Consider the following 23,732-nt stretch of genomic DNA (forward strand, 5'->3'; position numbering starts at 1 on the left):
CACTGGACTGCAAAGCATCCACTGCAATGTGTGCAATAATCCCACCACTGGACCGAAACATCACATCGCACATTGTACAACATATAAGGACACAACATAATTACATTGTAACAATACATCATCATTTGGGGGTGGGGGGGGGGTTACAAGCAAATGAGTGCACAGCTGAAGAAATACAACTTTATTTTTTTTTAAATGGGTTCGCATGCGGACTAACACCATGTCCTATACAGACTGCATGGAGTGTGGAGTGTGAGTGGCAACATTTCACTAATGAGTGTGTGTGCAGCAATAGAGTGCTAATAATTGTGTGCAGAAAGATAGGAACAATGATTCCAGGCAGCAATTATACGAATGATTGTGTGGAGCAGAACGATGCGAAGTAGTAATGTGTGTAGTGAGAAATGACCAATGATTGTGTGGCAATGTGTTACTTGTAATTGTGAGTATATATGTGAATATGTGTGAATATATGTGTGAATATATGTGTGAATATATGACCAATGATTGTGTGGTTGTGTAGCAATGTATTACTTGTGATTGTGAGTAGCAATATAAAACGAATAATTGTGTGTAACAATATATGATCGATGATTGTGTATTTGTGTGTAACAATATATGATCGATGATTGTGTATTTGTGTGTAACAATATATGATCGATGATTGTGTATTTGTGTGTAACAATGTAATACTAATGAGGGTGTGACTGTGTAGCAATATACAAGCTTGTGATTGTGTGCAGAAATATATGACCAATGATTGTGTGACTTCTTGTATATCTAAATATTACTAAAGTTTGTGTGACTGTGAGTATCAATATATTACTGATGATTGTGTGACTGTCGGCATATTAATTACTGGGGATCGTGTTGCTCTGGGTATATCAGTATACAGTAATACTAATGACTGTGTGTATCAATATGTTACTAATTATTGTGTGACTGTGACTATCTATATATCATTGATTATTATTTGACTGTGTATATATGTTACTAATTATTATGTGACTGTGTATTAATATATTACTAATGATTGTATCAATATATTACTGATGATTGTGTGTAGTAATATATTACTAATGATTGTATCAATATATTACTGATGATTGTGTGTATTAATATATTACTAATGATTGTATCAATATATTACTGATGATTGTGTGATTGTGGACATATTAATTACTGGTGATCGTGTTGCTCTGGGTATATCAATATATTACTAATGATTGTGTGTATCAATATATTACTAATGATTGTGTGTATCAATATATTACTAATGATTGTGTGTATCAATATATTACTAATGATTGTGCGTATCAATATATTACTAATGATTGTGTGTATCAATTTATTACTGATGATTGTGTGATTGTGGACATATTAATTATTGGTGATCGTGTTGCTCTGGGTATATCAGTATTTTACTAATGATTGTGTGGCTGTGTATATCTATATATTATTGATTATTATATGACTTGGTTTCAATATATTACTGATTGTGTGATTGTGTATATCAATATATTACTAGTTATTGTGTGACTATGTTTATCAATATATTACTAATAATTGTGTGATTGTGTGTATATCTCTATATCATTGATTATTATTTGACTGTGTATCAATATAGTGCTGATAATTATGTGACTGTGTAGCAATATATTACAAATGATTGTGTAGCTGTGTGTGTGTATCTAAATATTATTGATGATTATGTGACAGTGTGTATCTATATATTATTGATGATTTTTTGACTCTGTATCAATATATTACTAATGATTGTGTGACTTTGTGTATAAATATATTACTGATAATTATGTGACTGTGTAGCAATATATTACAAATGATTGTGTGACTGTGTGTATCTATATATTATTGATGATTTTGTGACTCTGTATCAATATATTACAAATGATTGTGTGACTTTGTGTATCTATATATTATTGATGATTTTGTGACTCTGTATCAATATATTACAAATGATTGTGTGACTGTGTGTATATCTATATATTATTGATGATTATGTGACTGTGTAGCAATATATTACAAATGATTGTGTGACTTTGTGTATCAATATATTATTGATGATTTTGTGACTCTGTATCAATATATTGCAGATGATTATGTGACTGTGTGTATCAATATATTACTAATGATTGTGTGACTTTGTGTATCAATATATTGCTGATGATTATGTGACTGTGTGTAATGCAATGAAAACCACAATGATTGTCTTACGTCACAAAATTACATAATAACTGCAGTTGGATTTTAGGAAATGATGAAAAAGAGCACACAAAATGATAAAGTTCAGATGGCAGACTAGCACACGTTACACCTTGACATTGCAGTGAAAAAGGCACACAATAATAATTGTATCGATTTTTATCAGCGATTCACAAACTGTAACAATAGAATGGATTGTGACCATGAGATCCATGCACAGTGCATGCTTTGAACCTTCGGAAAGGAGGATGAGATGTGTGGGATGTGATGGGGCTTCCCAGCCCTGTACACACAGCCATGCCTGTCTGCACACACATTACCTCCGCCATTTTTAAAAGCCAAGTAAGGGAACCGCCAGACATTGCCCAGACCCACCGCATAGCCCACCATAGACAGGATAAAATCCAGTTTGCTGGACCAGTTTCCTCTGGCTTTATTCTCATCTCCATCATCGTCCTAGAGAGCAGAAATCAGATGTCAGGGATATAGCACAACTCTGAGTGACAACTTATAGCGAGTGACACCTGGTGTATGAGTGAGTGACACCTGCCATCTATTATATCCGGGTGTATGAGTGAGTGACACCTGCCATCTATTATATCCGGGTGTATGAGTGAGTGACATTTGTCATATATTATATCCTGGTGTATAAGTGAGTGACACCTTCCATATATTATATCTTGGTGTATAAGTGAGTGACACCTTCCATATATTATATCTTGGAGTGAGTGACACCTGTCATATACTATATCCTGGCCTATGAGTGGGGACAGCTGTCATATATTATAATCTAAACCCTGAGTGACAACGGTTATGTATTATACCCTGATCAATGGGTGAACGAAAGCTGTTGTCAATGATATTCTGATTTATAAGTGACACATGTCATGTATGATATCCTGACCTATGAGTGAATGACACCTCTCATATATTATATCCTGGCCTATGAGTGAGTGACACCTCTCATATATTATATCCTGGCCTATGAGTGGGTGACACCTCTCATATATTATATCCTGGCCTATGAGTGAGTGACACCTGTCATATATTATATCCTGGCCTATGAGTGAGTGACACCTCTCATATATTATATCCTGGCCTATAAGTGAGTGACACCTCTCATATATTATATCCTGGCCTATGAGTGAGTGACACCTGTCATATATTATATCCTGGTCTATGAGTGAATGGCAGCTGTTATCTATGATATTCTGATCAATAACTACATGACGGCTGTCCTGTCTTAAATCCAGACTTATCAGTGAGTGACACCTTTCATATACTGTATTATATCTGAGTGACAGTTATCATGGATTGTATCCATATCTAAGAGTGAGTGACAACTATAATGTTTTCAGTGACAGTTAGCATGTATGATATCCTGATCTTTGAGGGAATGACAGCTATCATGTATTGTATCCATATCTATGAGTGAGTGACAACTCTACTGTCTTATATCTTGACCTATAAGTCATTGAAAGCTATCAAGTATTATATCTGAGTGACAGTTAGCATGTATTATATCCATATCTAAGGGCGAGAGGCAGCTTTCATGTATGACACCCTGAGCTATGAGAGAATGAGCTATTATATATTGTATCCATATCTATGAGTGAGTGAGAACTAGTCTGCATTATATCCTGATCTATGAGTGAGAGAAAGCTACCATGTATACCTGAGTGACAGTTATCATGTATTATATCCACATCTAAGGGTGAGTGACAGTTATCATGTATTATATCCACATCTAAGGGTGAGTGACAGTTATCATGTATTATATCCACATCTAAGGGTGAGTGACAGTTATCATGTATTATATCCACATCTAAGGATGAGTGACAGTTATCATGTATTATATCCACATCTAAGGGTGAGTGACAGTTATCATGTATTATATCCACATCTAAGGGTGAGTGACAGTTATCATGTATTATATCCACATCTAAGGGTGAGTGACAGCTTTCTCTTATTACATCCACATCTCTGGCATGTGAGTTGGACCTTATTAATAAAAATAAGATTAAAAATAAAATAAAACAAATAATAATTAAGAAAAGTTATGCAAAAGTAGTCCTAAACTGTCCAGTTAAGATGCTGTGGGCACTGTGGGTCTTGAAGTTCATCAGCAGCAAACGCCAAGTATTAAACAAGGGTATTCACAATTAAAATCAAAATTGTTGGAGGACTTTATCATTCAGTATATCATCTGCATATATGTCTGCGTTTTTTTTATGTTGTTTTTTTTTGTACCCTGTGCAAAAAAAACATTTAATAATGTCAGTTGTTTGAATAATAATAAAAAAAAGATTTTCACATTTAAAATCAAAACCACATTGTTGGAGTCCTTTATCCATCAGTATATAGGTTGCATGTGTATCCATGTTTTTAATTGTTATTTTATGTTGATTATTTGTACCCTGTGCAAAGAACATTTAATAATTCCAGTTTGAATTAAAAAAAAAAAAGAAGAGGTTTTCACATTTAAAATCAAAACCACATTGTTGGAGGCCTTTATCAATCAGTATATAATTTGCACATGCGTCCGTGTTTTTAATTGTTATTTTATGTTGATTATTTGTACACTGTGCAAAAAACATTTAATAATTCCAGTTGTCTGAATTACAAAAAAAAAAGATTTTCTCATTTAAAATCAAAACCACATTGTTAGAGGCCTTTGCCAATCAGTATATAGTTTGCATGTGTGTCCATGTTTTTAATTGTTATTTTATGTTGATTATTTGTACCCTGTACAAAAAAAAATTTAATAATTCCAGTTTGAATTAAAAAAAATAAGAGGTTTTCACATTTTAAAATCAAAACCACATTGTTGGAGGACTTTATCAATCAGTATATAATTTGCATGTGTGTCTGTGTGTTTAATTGTTATTTTATGTTGATTATTTGTACCCTGTGCATAAAACATTTAATAATTTCAGTTATTTGAATTAAAAAAAGAAGAGGTTTTCATATTTCAAATCAAAACCACATTGTTGGAGGCCTTTATCAATCAGTAAATAATATGCATGTGTGTCCATGTTTTTAATTGTTATTTTATGTTGATTATTTGTACCCTGTGCAAAAAACATTTAATAATTTAGGTTGTTTGAATTAAAAAAAAAAAAAAAAAGATTTTCACATTTAAAATCAAAACCACATTGCTGGAGGCCTTTATCAGTCAGTATATAAATTGCATGTGTGTTCGTGTTTTTAATTGTTATTTTATGTTGATTCTTTTGTACCCTGTGGAAAACCTTTAATAGATTTGGATTGAATTGAAAAAGGCCTTTATCAATCAGTATACCATTTTTATTATTCATACAGTATGTATATGTTGCCTTATGATATAAATAGGAAATAATTAACTGAAATACAGCTCAAATTGTTTATATATATATATATATATATATATTATAGATAGATAGATAGATAGATAGATAGATAGATAGATAGATAGATAGATACATAATAGATAGATAATAGATAGATAGATAGATAGATAGATAGATAGATAGATAGATAGATAGATAGATATGAATATCTAGAAGTAGTTTTGAATTTGTCTTTGCTCCCAGCAGATACCACTTTATGGGGAAAAAAGTCCCACTTTGCTGCTTTGACCATAAAGTTTAAAACTCCTTTCCTACAACTTTAAATTGTGGCCAAATGTTCTCATGAGGGGCCTATGATTAAGCAAGATATATAGGTGATAGATAGATAGATAGATAGATAGATAGATAGATAATAGATAGATAGATAGATAGATAGATAGATAGATAGATAATAGATAGATAGATAGATAGATAGATAGATAGATAGATAGATAGATAGATAGATAGATAGATAGATAGATAGATAGATAGATAGATAGATAGATAGATAGATAGATAGATAGATAGATAGATAGTTAGATAGATAGACTGATGTGTGAAGCATCTGATGCTGGTTGGGAAGAATGTTTTTGTAAATTGGATTTTCACACATCCTAAGGCTGGCCATACATGATGCAATTTTCTTGCACAATTTTGATTTAGATTGACCAAAATCCACATAATTTGAGGTCGAACCTAACACTTTCCATTTGTCTGCAGTCAGGCCGGCCCTTGCACTGCACAGTTGAAGGTAAATCTAAAGGAAATTGAAAAAATTGTATAATGTATGGCCAGCTTTGGCCCAGGGAAGTGATTCTGCAGGTAAGTGTCTGAAAATGGAAGACATCAAGGCAAAACTAAACATTTTAGATCTGCTAATAACATTCATGTGAAATAATTTTATAAATTCCCATAAAAAAAACAGAGAAAAATAAAAATGGCTTGTACCATGACTATGGGAAATCCTGCAATGGGCACATGTGGTCATGCCAGACTTTGGGGATCTGAGGACAATTAGCATATGAAAACCCCAGGAACTTACCCCAGTCAGGCTGCCAGTCAGGACAGACGTGTTGCCATCTGCGCCCAGCACCACCGTGCTCTGGCTCAGGGGCACCCAGCCCCCCTTGGCATTGTTCTGCTCCAGTGTGGTCTTCCCAAAGGCCTGTTGGCTGTCCCCCTCTGCGCTCTGGAGGGGCACAATCCTGCATGGCACCGAGTTGCTCTGCCCATTGAGGTCAGCCATGACCTGGTTCTTCAAAGGAAAGTTCTCTGCAGAGTCCTTCCTCAGGGCGAAGCTCCCGTGGCTTGGGTGCTGTTGACCTTGCAGGAACCCCCGGTTCTGGAGCGCTCCAGGGCGCAGGGTCTCACTTCTTCTGCTGCAAAGCTCTTGCCATCGTTGGAGGCTGATTGAGACAACCTGGCCAGCTTGGAGGAGGCTTGCAGAGGGAGGTCATTGTCAGGACTTTGCCTGGTGCTTCCAATAAGTCCTGGGCCAGCACCTTCTGGACTGTTCACTGTCTTCTGTCCCAAGTCCATTGGGTTCACGAAGTCCTATAAAAAGAGCAATGAGGTTCCTATCACAATGGCTGCAACAAGCCTAGTTTCCTGTCCCCTGGAAGCCCAATTCCATTGATTCAGCTTGGTGTGTAATGGCACCTCAGCATTGAATGGCTTGTGGGAAGCAGCGTAGCATTGACTAAGCCTAGTACCCAATGCTATAGGAAGATTTAATTATGTTCCAGTGTTAAAGTGTTTGTGTGGAACACACAGGCCATGGGGTGCACAGAAGAGACAAGCCTGAGGATAGAGAATGCAGAATGGTAGGGAGGGAGGGGGGAATGCAGGACACCCCCCAGCCTAGTTGGATTTCATATCACGGCTGGAACAGGCTCCCTGCTCCTCTCACTATTGTACAAAGATTCTTTAATTTTCCGCCCCATTTGCTCTGTGTCACTCTGCAGCACACAGCACTGCCTGATTCTATAGACAGGCTGCAGATCCACAGAGGAAGGGGGGGGGGGACTGCAAAACCTACCCCCCATTCCCATGTGTGAGAGGCCCCAGGTAATCAGGACAGGTAGGTAGTTACCTTTATAGGAAGCCAGGGATCAGCTGTTTACACTTATTACACACCAGGCTATATAGGAGATCTGTCTGATATCAAGGGAGAAAAAGAGAGGGGGGGGGACTGCAAATACTACCCCCATTCCCATGTGTGAGGGGCCCCAGGTAATCAGGACAGGTAGGTAGTTACCTTTATAGGAAGCCAGGGATCAGTTTGCTTACACTTATTATACACCAGGCTATATAGGAGATCTGTCTGATATAAAGGGAGAAAAAGAGGGGGGGGGACTGCAAATACTACCCCCATTCCCATGTGTGAGGGGCCCCAGGTAATCAGGACAGGTAGGTAGTTACCTTTATAGGAAGCCAGGGATCAGCTGTTTACACTTATTATACACCAGGCTATATAGGAGATCTGTCTGATATCAAGGGAGAAAAAGAGAGGGGGGTGGGAACTGCAAATACTACCCCCATTCCCATGTGTGAGGGGCCCCAGGTAATCAGGAAAGGTAGGTAGTTACCTTTATAGGAAGCCAGGGATCAGCTGCCTACACTTATTATACACCAGGCTATATAGGAAATCTGTCTGATATCAAGGGAGAAAGAGAGGGGGGGGGGAGAGATGGAGAGAGATAGATAGAGAAGGAGAGAGAAAGAGACAGATGAGTGGGGAGAAGAGAGAAAGCGAGAGAAAGAGACAGCTGAGTGGGGGGGGGGGGGGGGAGAGATGGAGAGAGAAAGAGACAGATTAGTGGGGGGGGGGGAGATGGAGAGATAAGGAAACAGCTGAGTGGGGGGGGGGGAGATGGAGAGAGATAGAGAGAGAAGGAGAGAGACAGATGAGTGGGGGGGGGGGGGGAGAAAAGGAGACAGAGAGAGACAGATGAGGGGGGGGGGGGGGGAGATGGAGATAGAAAGAGACAAATGAGTGGGGGAGGGAGAAGAAAAATGGAGAGAGAAAGAAAGAGAGTAAGAGACAGAGGAGTAAGGGGGGGGGAGAGAAGACAGATGGAAAGAGAAAAAGAGAGGGTAATAAAGAAAGAGAGATAGAGATATGGAAGAATTGAAGGGAAGGAAGGAGAGAGGCAGAAAAAGGATAGAGAGGGGTACAGAGAGAAATAGAGAGGGGGGTTTAAGGAAGCAGAGAGACAGAATTAGAAGGAGAGAGAGAGGGAGAGACAGAGAGAGAAAGAGGCAGAGGAGTAGAGACAGAAAGAGAAAGAGAAAAAGAAAAGAGACAGAATTGATGTGGGGAGACAGAAGGAGAGAGACAGAAGGAGAAAGAGAGAGAGAGAGAGAGAAAGAGAGAGAGGAGTAGGGAGGTAGGAGGAAGGACAGAGATAAAGAAAGAAAGAGAGAAGGTAAGAAAGAAGGAGAGAGAATGAGAGACAGAGATGGAGAAACAGAGTAGAGAGAGAGAGATAAAAACAAAAGGAAAGAGACCGGGGGACAGACAGAGTGAAAAGAAGAGAAAGAGAGTTAGAGACAGAGAGAGAGAGAAGTAGAGAGAGAGACAGAGGAATAAAGACAGAAGAGAAAAATAGAGAGACAGAGGATGGGGAGAAAGAGAGATAGAGATAAAAGGAAAGAGAGAAGAGAGACAGACAGGGACACTATTTAATAGAGGTGACAGGGAAGAGAAGAGAAGAAAAGAAAAGAGAAGGGACGGGAAGGGAAGGGAAGGGAAGGGAAGAGAAGAGAAGAGAAGAGAAGAGAAGAAAAGAAAAGAAAAGAGAAGAAAAGAGAAGAAAAGAAAAGAAAAGAAAAGAGAAGAAAAGAAAAGAAAAGAGAAGAAAAGAAAAGAAAAAGAGAAGAGACTGTGTGTATGAAAAGTAGAGAAAACAGGCAGAAAGAGACAGAGGAAAGAAAAGAGATAGAGAATGTGTGTGAGATCCGGAGAGAGATTGTGTGGGACAGGGATGGGCGGACAATCTCGGTGTAAAAACATTTACATAAAGAAACTTAATTCAAAATATTTTCTAAATAGATACATTGTTTTTATATTCTCTATCTATATAGAAATGTTTGCAATTGTTTGTCAGAAGCAGGTAATAATAATCTTGTAGATGTCAAAAATAGAAAGATAGATAATAGACAGACAGACAGACATGGCCATAGGTCTCAAAACAGTCCTTTCAGCAAGCTTAGTTGAAAAAATGTTTCAGCACCATGGACAGTCCCCTGAGGACAGGCAGATATTGGGGGGGTCAGGTTCAGCACCATGGACAGTCCCCTGAGGACAGGCAGATATTGGGGGGGTCAGGTTCAGCACCATGGACAGTCCCCTGAGGACAGGCAGATATTGGGGGGGCTCAGGTTCAGCACCATGGACAGTCCCCTGAGGACAGGCAGATATTGGGGGGTCAGGTTCAGCACCATGGACAGTCCCCGAGTACAGGCAGATATTGGGGGGTCGGGTGCAGCACCATGGACAGTCCCCTGAGTACAGGCAGATATTGGGGGTCAGGTCCATCACTAGGGACAATCCCGAGTACAGACAGATTGGGGGTCAGGTTCAGCAATGGGCACGGCTCCCTAAGTACAAGCAGATTTTGGGGTCAGGTCCGACACTAAGGACAGTCCACTGAGTACAGGCAGATATTGGGGGTCAGGTTCAGCAATGGGAACAGTCCCCTGAGTACAGGCAGATATTGGGGGTCAGGTTCAGCAATGGGAACAGTCCCCTGAGTACAGGCAGATATTGGGGGTCAGGTTCAGCACCAGGACAGTTCCCTGAGTACAGGCAGATAGTGGGGTAAGGTCCAGCAGTAGGGACAGTGCCTTGAGTACAGGCAGACATTGGGGTCGGGACTAGCACCATGGACAGTCCACTAAGTACAGGCAGATATTGGGGGTCAGGTTCAGGACTGGGACAGTTCCCTGAGTACAGGCAGACATTGGGGTCGGGTTAAGTAGAAAAGGATAGCTGTAGAATGAGGTGACCCCCCTCCCCCCCCCCCCCCAGATCACAGGACCCCCACCCCCCACTCACCTCTCTCCAGGAGAGCATCCACAGCAGATAATCCACACAGCCGACTCGGATAGACTGAATTGGCTGCTGAGAGCAGGCTAGGCTTCTATAGCTTCGTGGAAAAGAGTCGGCTTTGCGTCAGTACAGAACAAGGTGCCCTTCCTGTGACATTTTCTTGATAATAAGAGTTTGATAAATCATTACTTTTACATTCACTTCTTAAAGGGGCCGCGTCCTCCCAGATCCCAGCGAGCTGTCAGTCATCCGGGAGATGGCGTTAGTTAATGTGACTCATAGGAGGGTGGGGTGGGGGGATCAGTAATTAGAGGGGGCACGCCAGGACCACGTCCTTTTGCATTAAATACTCAGCCAGCAATGAGTCCCTGTCAGCTCCAGCATGTTCTTTATTCACTTCGCATTCAAGTGCCTGGCTGGGACTCTGCAGGGACTGTCCTGCTGCAGGGCTGCTTCCCAGGGCTGAGCCACAAAGGGTTAATTGGTGGATCTTCAGAGTTTCTCTGTACTTAGAAATTCTCTAATTAGCCCATTAAAAGGATTTACTATTCACTTTACTATTCACTATATACTGGGATGTGCCCTGGTCTTTATAGTTCACAGAAGTGTCTTTCACATAATAGAGAGCTCAAGGATGTGTACAGATGGACATGCCTATAGACAGATATATGGGTATATGGAAAGAGAGAGAGAGAGAGAGAGAAGAGAGAGAGAGAGAGGAAGAGGAGAGAGAGAGAGAGAGAGAGGAGAGAGAGAGAGAGAGAGAGAGAGAGAGAGAGAGAGAGAGAGAGAGAGAGAGAGATTTAATAAATAGATGCATACATACATGCATGAATACATAAAGTTAATAAATAGATGGACAGTCAGATAGATAGATAGATAGATAGATAGATAGATGATAGATAGATAATAGGTAGATAGATAGATAGATAGATAGATAGATGATAGATAGATAGATAGATAATAGATAGATAATAGATAATAGATAGATAAATAATAGATAGATAGATAGATAGATAGATAATAGATAGATAATAGATAGATAATAGATAATAGATAGATAAATAATAGATAGACAGATAGCTATATAAACATAGATATATAAAGGTAATAGAAACATACATGCATACAAGTATAAAGTTATTAAATAGATAGATACATAGATAGAGAAAGAGAGAGAGATACATTTAATTAATAGGTATATACATATGCATGCATACATATACAAAGTAGATAGATAGATAGATAGATAGATAGATAGATAGATAGATAGATATAGATATAGAGAGATATATAGCTAGATTTAATTAATATGTATATACGTACATGCATGCATACATATACAAAGTTGATAGATAGATAGATAGATAGATGACAGATAGATAGATAGATAGATAGATAGATAGTAATAGATAATAGATAGATAGATAATAGATAGATAGATAGATAGATAGATAATAGATAGATAGATAGATAGATAGATAATAGATAGATAATAGATAGATAGATAGATAATAGATAGATAGATAATAGATAGATAGATAGATAGATAATAGATAGATAGATAATAGATAGATAGATAGATAGATAGATAGATAGATAGATAGATAATAGATAGATAGATAGATAGATAAATATATACATACAGGCACACATATAAAGTCAATAAATAGATGGATACACATATGGATAGACAGATAGATATTTAATAAATAGATATATACATACATACAGAAAGTTAATAGATAGATATAGAAACACACATATATATAATGTAATCAATAAACAGATGGATACATAAATGAATAGATAGATCCATGCATACACACAATAATCCATAAATATAGTTGCTGGATATATAGATACATAAATACTTGTATATAACGTAAGAAAATATAAACATGGATACATAAAGTATAGACAGATGTATATATATATATGTGTGTGTATATATTTATTTATAACATTTTTAGATACAGAGATAGACTAGACCAATACATACATACATATGTAGATACAAAATACAGATTGAGATAGCTGCTAGATAGATACATACATACATATGTAGATGAAAACATGTATTGTCATTCTTTATTCGGGATCCTGAACTTTATGTAGTATTTGAGGAGATGTCCCATGGTGCTGAATTAAGAAATATCTGCTTTACCTTATATTATATATATATGTGTGTGTGTATATATATATATATTTATTTTTATAATTTGCTCTTCTAATACATACCTGTAATGGATTCTGTCCTTTTAGGTTTTATAGCTGTTCCTGATTTTTTATGTTCTCAATATTTTATTCCATCACCCTTTTCTGGTTTTAGCTGCTCATTCCGTCCTCGGATCAGACAATAGTAATCCTGTATCTGGTATCGCAATGCTTCTTTTTGGGTTTATGGACTCTTCCTCCCCAGCACAGCGTTAACAAGATATAAAGGTATCAAATTCGTTTCTTTCTTTTGTAGGAAATAATATTCGTGAATTCAAAGCAGGAGGAAATTCACCAGGAAGAGTCATAGAATCCCAGCAAACAACATGTGTAAAGAGGAGCAGATTTATCCGACTATGGGGGGGGGTTAGACTGACATATCCGATCAAAGGTCATTACACAACTGATAGAATTTATTCTTCCATATGTAAATTTTCTGAGATTACCAATAATATGCATATAGTGACTATTGATTTTAATTTTATTGAACTAAAATAAAATATATAGAGTTAGATATGATTTATATATATATAACTTTTTGTTAATATTTTTTTCTTTCACTCATATTTTTTGTTAGTTCAATGAAATTAAAGTCAACATTTATTATTTAGGTACATATATATCATATATATATGTATATATATATATCAGTGTGTATGTGTGTGTCAGCAGTGAAGTGGTTAACACTTTCCTCCTATTTTATTTGAACGCTGACTCATTAGATTCAGGATTTGCGTCACTTGCTGTCCCAGCAAACGACTCAATATTTTTTTCCCTTTAAAGTGCCATTAATAAGAGGCTATACTACAAACTGCATCTACTATAAAAAGTGACGTCACAGATAGTTAACCCTCTGCCTGCCAGGGAGCCCTCAGTCATATGTGCAGGTATTGGTTATTATCAGTATATATGGCACTCTGTGGGTAATTTATATACTGTGGCCAATGCTGGGGGGGGGGGGGGGGGGGGGGGGAGTGCAAGAAACATGGAAAGTGTCTGATTTAAGTCACTACAGGCTTTGATTGTATATTGTATGTATATATGAAGAAACTGATGAAGGAGCTTCTAAGTAGATAGAGAAAAATCAAATAAAGAGAGTTTTGGGAAAGAGAGAGAAGAAAGAAAAAGGGGAGAAATGGGGAGAGAGATAAAAAGGAGGAAAAGGGACTGGGAGAGGGAGAGAGAGAGAGAGGGGGGGGGGGGGGGAGAATAATTTAGCAATTTCAGCTAAGACAGAAATGAAAGTGGTTGTAAACCTCAGACATGAAATATGAACAAAGCATATCCCTCTATAGTGTGTACTTGTCCCAATCCAAACTATGGGGGATTTACTACAACTGGGGAGTGTAGAATCTGGTGCAGCTCTGCATAAAATCCAATCAGCTTCCAGGTTTTATTGCCAAAGCTTCATAGAACAAGCTGAAGTTAGAATCTGATTGGCTCCCATGCACAGCTGCACCAGATTCTACACTCCCCAGAGTGCTCCAGTTTTAGTAAATCTCCCCCTAAGTGTCATTTCCGTCTGCTGTCAGTATGAGTCACTTCTGACCAGTTTTCCTGACACCAAAATAAAAATGGTGATGGGGAGGGAGCTCCAGCACACAGCCGGTTGACAAGCTCAGCTCTGTTCCTGTGAGCTGTGTGAAGGGAAGGGGGGTTTTCCTTTCCCTCCAATCAGCTCTCAGAGCTCTCCCATTGAGCTCAGCAGAGACTCCAGCTCTCTGCCCCTTTTTTTCCTGACAGCTCAGACAAGCTTTACAAATTCTGGGCAATGAGTGTAACTTCAGAACCCCCCCCCCCCCCTCCCAGTATTCAGAGCTGAGAGATCCCCTGTGAACCAATGCAGAGAAGAGATGGCTGCAGATAAACAGGTACAACTTATGTAGGAGGATGTGTGTTTCATCTCTGTGTATCACCTGCTCTGAGGTCGAACTGCTCTGAGGAAGGGAGTTCAACTCCCGAAAGTTGTTAGCACATCTCACCCAAAGACCTCCGCTGTCTGCGATTGTCGTCTTTGGCTCCTTGTCTCTGTTTTTATGACATTTTTGGTTAGTGAGCATGCATTTGTGATTTTATAATACATTTCCCATATATCACGGTAATGCATGAGGAGATTGCACCCTGTTTTATTCTTTTTTGCATATATGCATTTTGCATTTGATGCTTTCTCCAGTTCTTTTTGCAGTTTATTTTCCATTTTTCTATACAAGTTTTTACCACGTTTTGCGTTTTGTTCAGCTCTTTTTTTTTTGTCAAAGTGGAATTTGTTGCTGGGGGCAGAAGAAAAATGCAAAATGCTGCAAAAACACACCGCCATGCATTTTAGCAGCTTCTCCATTGAACTCTATTGTGATAGGAACTCAAGAAACCAAGTGTGCAAGTTACGTCCTTTAAAAACCTGAATGTGCCCATTGGATTTTGGGTCCCCATATGCAGTTGGCTCTCAAAAAGTCTCACATGTGGTATCCCTATGATCGGGAGAAGTAACAAAATGTGTTTTGGGGTGTTATTCCACATATACCCATGGCATGTGTGAGAAAAATATATCATTTAATAACAACTTTGTGTTAAAAGAAAAAAAAAATGTTTTTATCATTTTCCAAAAACTTGTGGAAAAAAATAAATCTCATTAAAAGGACAAAAAAAATGAAAACAAAAAATGTTTTTGTCATTTTCCAAAATATAAAATCTTCCATGGACTTAACCTGCTTCCCAGCAACTACCTTGGGCTGTGTACTTTACAAAAAGAGATCATTTGGCATTTTAGTACCTCAAGAAATGTGATGGCAGTCAGAAAGTCAGAGCTTCTTAAATCTGCATAAATTCCAGTGCCATAGTTTGTAGATGCTATAACTTTCACACAAAAAAGTTTTCAAACTTTGCTGTCTTTTTTTATTTATATTGTAAAGCGCTGAGCAAACTGTTGGCGCTATATAAATCCTGCATAATAATAATATTGTAGCAAAAACTTTTTTGCTTTTTTAAAAAGTCCCCGACTCTTTCCAAACACAGTTCCAAAACCCCAATGCACACGTTCCTGCATCAGATAGTAGCTATGCGTGTAGGTGGATGCTGCAGTGATCATCATCTGGAACTGAAAAGCATGTCACCAGCACACCAATGTTTTCCAATATGGGTCCAAAGCTTTAATAAGCAGTGGCGTCACTAGGGGGTGCGGGGTGTGCGAGCTGCACCGGGTGACACCATCACAGAGGGTGACATCCCTCCTGCAGCCCCAGGAACAGCTGTGCCATTCGGCAGAGGGGGTAGGCCCTCTGATTGGACAGTTCCTACTCTACATGTCAGTCCATGAATGGTAATGACCTCGCCCAGAGCCCGCCCCTCTGCATCACACATCACTGGCCGGGCCCTGAACAGGACATCCTTCCGTCTGCCAACACAGGGCCCGGGAGAGGGGTGACACCACGTGTTACCGTACCGTCTGACACCAACCCTAGTGACGCCTCTGTTAATAAGCAATCAATTACAGCAAAAGCAACCCCTTCATCAGGCATGTGACAAGTTGTGTTAACACAGAGAAACTATTTAAAAAAAAAAATCCACCAATCAGTGCAAAGGGAATATGCTACGCCACACCCCTAAAATGTCATATTCCCGCCATATTCTTCTTTAAATCCTGTGTCTTGGCTGTCGCTTGGCAATTTGAAGTTTCAGCTCCCTCCATAAATCATCTATAGGATTAAGGTCTGGAGACTGGCAAGTCCACTCAAAAGTGGAAGCTCCGCTTATTTGCTTCCTCCTCCCCCCCTCCACTGCCATATTTGGCACCTTTTGGGTGGGAGCGGGTACCTGGTTTTGACAGGTATCCGCTCCCACTTCCAGCTCAGTATGCCACGGTGAAGTGAGCCAGATGTTCGGCCCCCTCCTCCATCCTGCAGTCTCCACGGAACTTTCACAGGTCCCAGGAGACTGCCTGACCAATTAGGAAGTGCAGCATGACACGCGCATGCACAGTGGGCACCTGGCTGTGAAGCCGCAAGCTGTGACAGCCTGGTGCCCACAGTAGAGATGCCAGCGTCATGGAGGAAACACCCATCCACGACCCATCTTCATTGTTCTGGCTGAGGGAAGAAGGTTCTCCTCCAAGATCTTACAATACATGGCCCCATCCATTGGCCTCTCAATGCAGCAAAGTCGTCCTGTACCTTTAGCAGAGAAACAGCCCCAAAGCACAATGTTTCAACCTCCGTGCTTGACTGTAGGGATGGTGTTCTTAGGGTCATAGTCAGAATTTTTCTTCCTCCAAACATGGTAAGTCGCGTTAATGCCAAAGAGCTCAATTTTGGTCTCATCTGACCACAGCATGTTTTCCCAATCCTTCTCTGAATCATTTAGATATTCATTGGCAAACTTCAGATGGGCCTGGACATGTTCCTTCTTGAGGAGGGGGACCTTGCGGGCATTGCAGAATTTCAATCCGTATTGTGTCACCAATGGTTTGTTTGGTGACTGTGGTCCCAACTGCCTTGAGATCATTCACATGCTCCTCCCATGTAGTTCTGGGCTGATCCCTAATTTTTCTAATGATCATCCTTACCCCATGAGGCGCAATCTTGCATGGAGCTCCAGACCGAGGGCGATTGATGGTTATTTTGTATTTCTTCCATTTGTGAATAATCGCTCCAACAGTTGTCTCCTTCTCACCAAGCTTCTTGCTGATGGTCTTGTAGCCCATTCCAGCCTTGTGCAAGTCTACAATCCTGTCCCTGATGTCCTCTGACAGCTCTTTAGTCTTGCCCATGGTGGTGTCCAAGAAAGAGATTCTGTGGACAGGTGTCCTTTATACACAGTGAGTTGTCATTAGGAACACCTTCTTACATTGACAGGACTAATCTGTGTACCACATAAGCACATCGCCAGTCTGCGGGAGCCAGAATCATTGATGGTTGGTAGGGGATCAAATACTTATTTTACTCATTGATCCCTCCTGAGATGTGTGCAAACCTGGGAACCAACTACAAGAAATGTCTTACCTCTGTGCTTGCCAACAAGGGTTCCTCCACCAAGTACCAAGTCATGTTTTGCTTGGAGATCAAATACTTATTCTACTGACTGAACTGCAACTCCTTTTATAACAGTCTCCAGACCTTATTCCTATAGAGAATGTATGGAGCAAGCCGAGACTTCGAGTTGCCAAGCGACAGCCAAGAAACCTAAAGGATTTAGAGAAGATCTGCAAAGAAGAGTGGACCAAAATCCCTCCTGAGATGCGTGCAAACCTGGGAACCAACTACAAGGAACGTCTGACCTCTGTGCTCGCCAACAAGGGTTCCTCCACCAAGTACCAAGTCATGTTTTGCTTGGAGATCAAATATTTTTTTCCCTGAACTGCAACTCCATTTATAACAGTCTCCAGACCTTAATCCTATGGAACATTTATGAAGGGAGCCGAGACTTCAAATTGCCAAGTGACAGCCAAGAAACCTTAAGGATTTAGAGAAGATCTGTAAAGAAGAGTGGACCAAAATGCCTCCTGAGAACTCTGCAAACCTGGGAACCAACTAAAAGGAAAGTCTCACCTCTGTGCTCACCAACAAGGGTTCCCTCACCAAGTACCAAGTCATGTTTTGCTTGGAGATCTAATATTATTTTATTCCCTGAACTGCAACTCCATTTATAACAGTCTCCAGACCTTAATTCTATAGAACATTTATGGATGGAGCCGAGACTTCGCGTTGCCTTGCGACAGCCAAGAAACCTTAAGGATTTAGAGAAGATCTGTAAAGAAGAGTGGACCAAAATCCCTCCTGAGATGCCTGCAAACCTGGGAACCAACTACAAAGAACGTCTTAGCTCTGTGCTCGCCAACAAGGGTTCCTTCACCAAGTACCAAGTCATATTTTGCTTGGAGATCAAATACTTATTTTACTCACTGAACTACAACTCCATTTATAACAGTCTCCAGACCTTAATCCTATAGATCATTTATGGATGGAGCCGAGACTTCGAGTTGCCAAGCAACAGCCAAGAAACCTTAAGGATTTAGAGAATATCTGTAAAGAAGAGTGGACCAAAATGCCTCCTGAGATGTCTGCAAATCTGGGAACCGACTACAAGGAACGTCTCACCTCTGTGCTCGCCAACAAGGGTTCCTCCACCAAGTACCAAGTCATGTTTTGCTTTTAAATCAAAAACTTATTTTATTCCCTGAACTGCAACTCCATTTATAACATTTGTATTGTGTTTTTTCTGGATTTTTGGTTGATATTCTGTCTCCATCATTTAAAATACACCTATGATAAAAATCATAGACCCTTCATTTCTTTGTAAGTGGGCAAACATACAAAATCTGCAGGGGATCCAACAATTATTATCCCCACTGGATATTTTTTTTTTGGCAGCTCAGAAGACTTCTTCCTTTATTCAGCCAACAACTGTGTTTTCCTGGTTTTGGCTCCATTCTAAAGTCCCAGTGACACCACGGCATGTCATTGCGCTTATTGAGGACTGGGCATGCGGGACATGTGCTGGGATAATGAGACTGTTTAGTGAATCTTCATTTACCACAGACAATGAAGTGACAGAGTGTAAAATGAATGACCCCCCAGAGACGGAGGTCGGGCATTATCTCCGGAAGGCAGGAGGACAACCAATAATAATAATGATCACACCGATGATGAGAAGGAGATGATGTTTTTAGAGATATTCATCTCCTCGGTGTGGGGGGGGGGGAGGGGGGGCAGGTCTTCTATGTAGAGACGTAGAGACACGGCCATATGAAAAATAAATCCTGCTTATTAAAATCCGGTAGTTAAAGAACCTGAAAACCAAAAATGTGAAATGCTGATTGGGCTGATGACAGCTCCCAGAAACAGGTTAAAGGGCCGGTACGCCTGATATTAGGATTGCCACCTCATCCCTTTAGAAACCCGAACACATATGAACAGAGGCGTCCCTAGGGTTGGTGTCACCCGGTACGGTAACACTTGGTGACACCCCCTCCGACAATCCCCGCAGAATGGATCGGATCTGCGGACTGAGCATAATGGATCGGACTCCGATCCATTATTCTCAATCCGCAGATCCGATCCATTCTGCGGGGATCGTCGGAGGGGGTGTCACCAAGTGTTACCGCACCGGGTGACACCAACCCTAGAGACGCAGCTTACCAGTCATTGGAGGTGGCGGCTGCATTCGTTTTTATGTTTATAGGCTTTTTCCCCTTTATTGTCACCTGGTGATCCTGCCACTAACACACGTCCGGTCCTAGGGTTACAATTAATGATCAGATGGCAACTGTCACTTAGCCAGTGTGGAGGGGCCTGGGGGGGCCAGGGCTGAGCTGTGCTCTGTGTGCCTTATGGCCGGCTCAGGAGTGAGCATGCACAAGTGCCCCCATAGCAAGTGGCTTGCTATAGGGGCACTTGGTGGGAAGGAGTCAGGAGAACCAGTGGGGGGACCCCAGAAGAGGAGGATCAGGGCTGCTCTGTGCATTCATGCAGATCCCATCCATCCTGCAGGGATCGTTGGCTTTCTTTACAACTTACCTTTACATGGAGCGGGTCCGGTGTCACCCTGTATAGGTTGCATGCCGACGATCCCCGCAGGATGGTTTGGATCTGCAGATTGAGCATAATGGATTGGAGTCTGATGCATTATGCTCCCCAATCCGCAGATCCCATCCATCCTGCGGGGATCGTCGGCATGCAACCTATACGGGGGTGACACCAGACCCGCTCCACGTAAAGGTAAGTTGTAAAGAAAGCCGGCGATCCCCGCAGGATGGATCGGATCCATCCTGTGGGGATCGTTGGCTTGCTTTACAACTTATCTTTTCATGGAGCAGGTCCATGCGGTCGGTGTCACCCGGTGTGGGCGGCACCCCCCGCACCTGCCTCGGGACGCCACTGCATATGAATGACACGGGTTCTGGGGCTGATTGTGGTGGTAATTAAACTCACTTAGTGACTTATCTGCATGAAATGATCCTCAGAGCTGGGGGTGTATTTACCACAAGGCAAACAAGGCATTTGCCTAGGGCACCATTTTTCAGGGGGGCAGCACCACCCTCCTGGAAGTAGGGATGGAAGAAGGGACACATGCGGCTTGGGGACCGGATGAGATCTGAGAGAGGCTGCGAGCTGCTTGACTCTCCTTCCCAGGGATGTCCAGAGCTGGGAGGGGGGTGGCCGGTGTATGGGGGGCGATGGTAGTGGAAGGCTCTCTCGGGTGGGGCAGGGGTTTTATTGGTCAATGTCAGGATCTCTCGGCAAGGGGGGGGGCAAATTTTGTGTTGGGGGGCAGCTCAAAACCTAAATACACCACTGCTAAGAGCCTAGAAAGGTACGTAAAGAACGTCACACGGACTGGTGGTGGGAGATGCTGGAGGGACTCACTTGAGGTGCTGACTGTGGATTATTTAGATTATTTGGGGTTTCCGAACTTTCTTAACAAAGGCCCAGTTTACTGACCTTCAGACTTTTTGGGGGGGGGGGGGTGCTGGACTGTGGCCATTGGGAGTAGAAATATCAGTGGGAGTAAACAGTGCATCTTTGGTACTGGGGGAGGAATAGTGCTCTGTTGGTGTCAGTGGGAGGAATAGTGCCCTTTGATTTGGTGTCAGTGGGGGGAATAGTGCCCTTTGATTGGTGTTAGTGGGGGAATAGTGCCCCATGGTTGGTATCAGTAGAGGGAATAGCGCCCCGTTGTTGGTGAAATGCATTTTTATAACAAAATATATGAAAAATATTTTTAAAAACACATTTTCAAATATACTGAATGTTTTTAAAAATACATGTAATCTACATTTTTGGAATGCATTTACAAATATATGTAAAAATATATGTTTAAATTATTCTTTTATATGTTAATCTGAATAATATATTTTAAAAAAATATATTTAAAAAAATATTTTTCGTATATAAAAAAACTCATTTCAACATGCAGTATATATATATGTTAAAAAACATATGTAACATAATATAACATATACCATAATATAACATATTTAACACACACATATATATATATTACAGTGGGGCAAACAAGTATTTAGTCCCCACCAATTGTACAAGTTCTCCCACTTACAGAGATGAGAGAGGCCTGTAATTGGCATCATAGGGAGACCTCAACTATGAGAGACAAAATGAGAAAACAAATCCAGACAATCACATTGGCTGATCTGGAAAGAATTTATTTGCAAATTATGGTGGAAAATAAGTATTTGGTCACCTACAAACAAGCAAGATTTCTGGCTCTCACAGACCTGGACCTTCTTCTTTAAGAGGCTCCTCTGTCCTGCACTCATTACCTGTATCAATGGCACCTGTTTGAACTTGTTATCAGTATAAAAGACACCTGTCCACAACCTCAAACAGTCACACTCCAAACTCCACTATGGTGAAGACCAAAGAGCTGTCGAAGGACACCAGAAACAAAACTGTAGACCTGCACCAGGCTGGGAAGACTGAATCTGCAATAGGCAAGCAGCTTGGTGTGAACAAATCAACTGTGGGAGCAATAATTAGAAAATGGAAGACATACAAGACCACTGATAATCTCCCTCGATCTGGGGCTCCACGCAAGATCTCACCCCGTGGGGTCAAAATGATCACAAGAACGGTGAGCAAAAATCCCAGGACCACACAGGGGGACCTAGTGAATGACCTGCAGAGAGCTGGGACCAACGTAACAAAGGCTACCATCAGTAACACACTACGCCGCCAGGGACTCAGATCCTACAGTGCCAGACGGGTCCCTCTGCTTAAGCCAGTACATATCTGGGCCCGTCTGAAGTTTGCTAGAGAGCATTTGGATGATCCAGAAGAGGATTGGGAGAATGTCATATGGTCAGATGAAACACAACTCGCCGTGTTTTGAGGAGAGAGAATGCTGAGTTGAATCCAAAGAACACCATACCTACTGTGAAGCATGGGGGTGGCAACATCATGCTTTGGGGCTGTTTCTCCACAAAGGGACCAGGACGACTGATCCATGTACAGGACAGAATGAATGGGGCCATGTATCGTGAGATTTTGAGTGCAAACCTCCTTCCATCAGCAAGGGCATTGAAGATGAAATGTGGCTGGGTCTTCCAACATGACAATGATCCCAAACATACCGCCCGGGCAACGAAGGAGTGGCTTCGTAAGAAGCATTTCAAGGTCCTGGAGTGGCCTAGCCAGTCTCCAGATCTCAACCCCATAGAAAACCTTTGGAGGGAGTTGAAAGTCCGTGTTGCCCAGCGACAGCCCCAAAACATCACTGCTCTAGAGGAGATCTGCATGGAGGATGGGCCAACATACCAGCAACAGTGTGTGCCAACCTTGTGAGGACTTCCAGGAAACGTCTGACCTCTGTCATTGCCAACAAAGGATATATAACAAAGTATTGACATGAACTTTTCATATTCACCAAATACTTATTTTCCACCATAATTTGCAAATAAATTCTTTCCAGATCAGCCAATGTGATTGTCTGGACTTGTTTTCTCATTTTGTCTCTCATAGTTGAGGTCTCCCTATGATGCCAATTACAGGCCTCTCTCATCTTTGTAAGTGGGAGAACTTGCACAATTGGTGGCTGACTAAATACTTGTTTGCCCCACTGTATATAGGAAATATATTTTTTTAAATATATTCTTCAGATTTTTTTTAATATATATATATATATTAAAAAAATCTGAAGAATATATTTAAAAAAATATATTTAAAAAAATATATTTCCTATATAATATATATATACATATATATATAAAGATCTTCATATTTGCCCGGGCCACAAGGCTGCAAGCACAGTCACAGGAAGCACCGACCTTCATAAGTCAGTGTGCCAAAAGACCATCCTGTGTACACCGGGAGCTGTACAACTGGTGCTATTCTGACCATGCGTGTTACCATGTCTGCTATTTC

At 40.7% G+C, this 23,732-nt stretch overlaps 1 long non-coding RNA gene across 1 annotated transcript; it reads right to left on the minus strand.

The window, feature by feature from the left end:
* Nucleotides 1-2,321: 2,321 nt before the first annotated feature.
* LOC149427663 (uncharacterized) lies at nucleotides 2,322-10,786 on the minus strand. Its single transcript, XR_016311237.1, has 3 exons — nucleotides 10,651-10,786; nucleotides 6,634-7,145; nucleotides 2,322-2,679 (listed from the first exon to the last, which is right to left on the minus strand). It is a non-coding gene; the product is annotated as an uncharacterized LOC149427663 (long non-coding RNA).
* Nucleotides 10,787-23,732: the final 12,946 nt, after the last annotated feature.

This window comes from Staurois parvus, unplaced genomic scaffold (genome assembly GCF_062004578.1).
Source record: "Staurois parvus isolate SC_StPar_1 unplaced genomic scaffold, SC_StPar_1.0 ptg003595l, whole genome shotgun sequence".
NCBI classification, from domain to species: Eukaryota; Metazoa; Chordata; class Amphibia; order Anura; family Ranidae; genus Staurois; species Staurois parvus.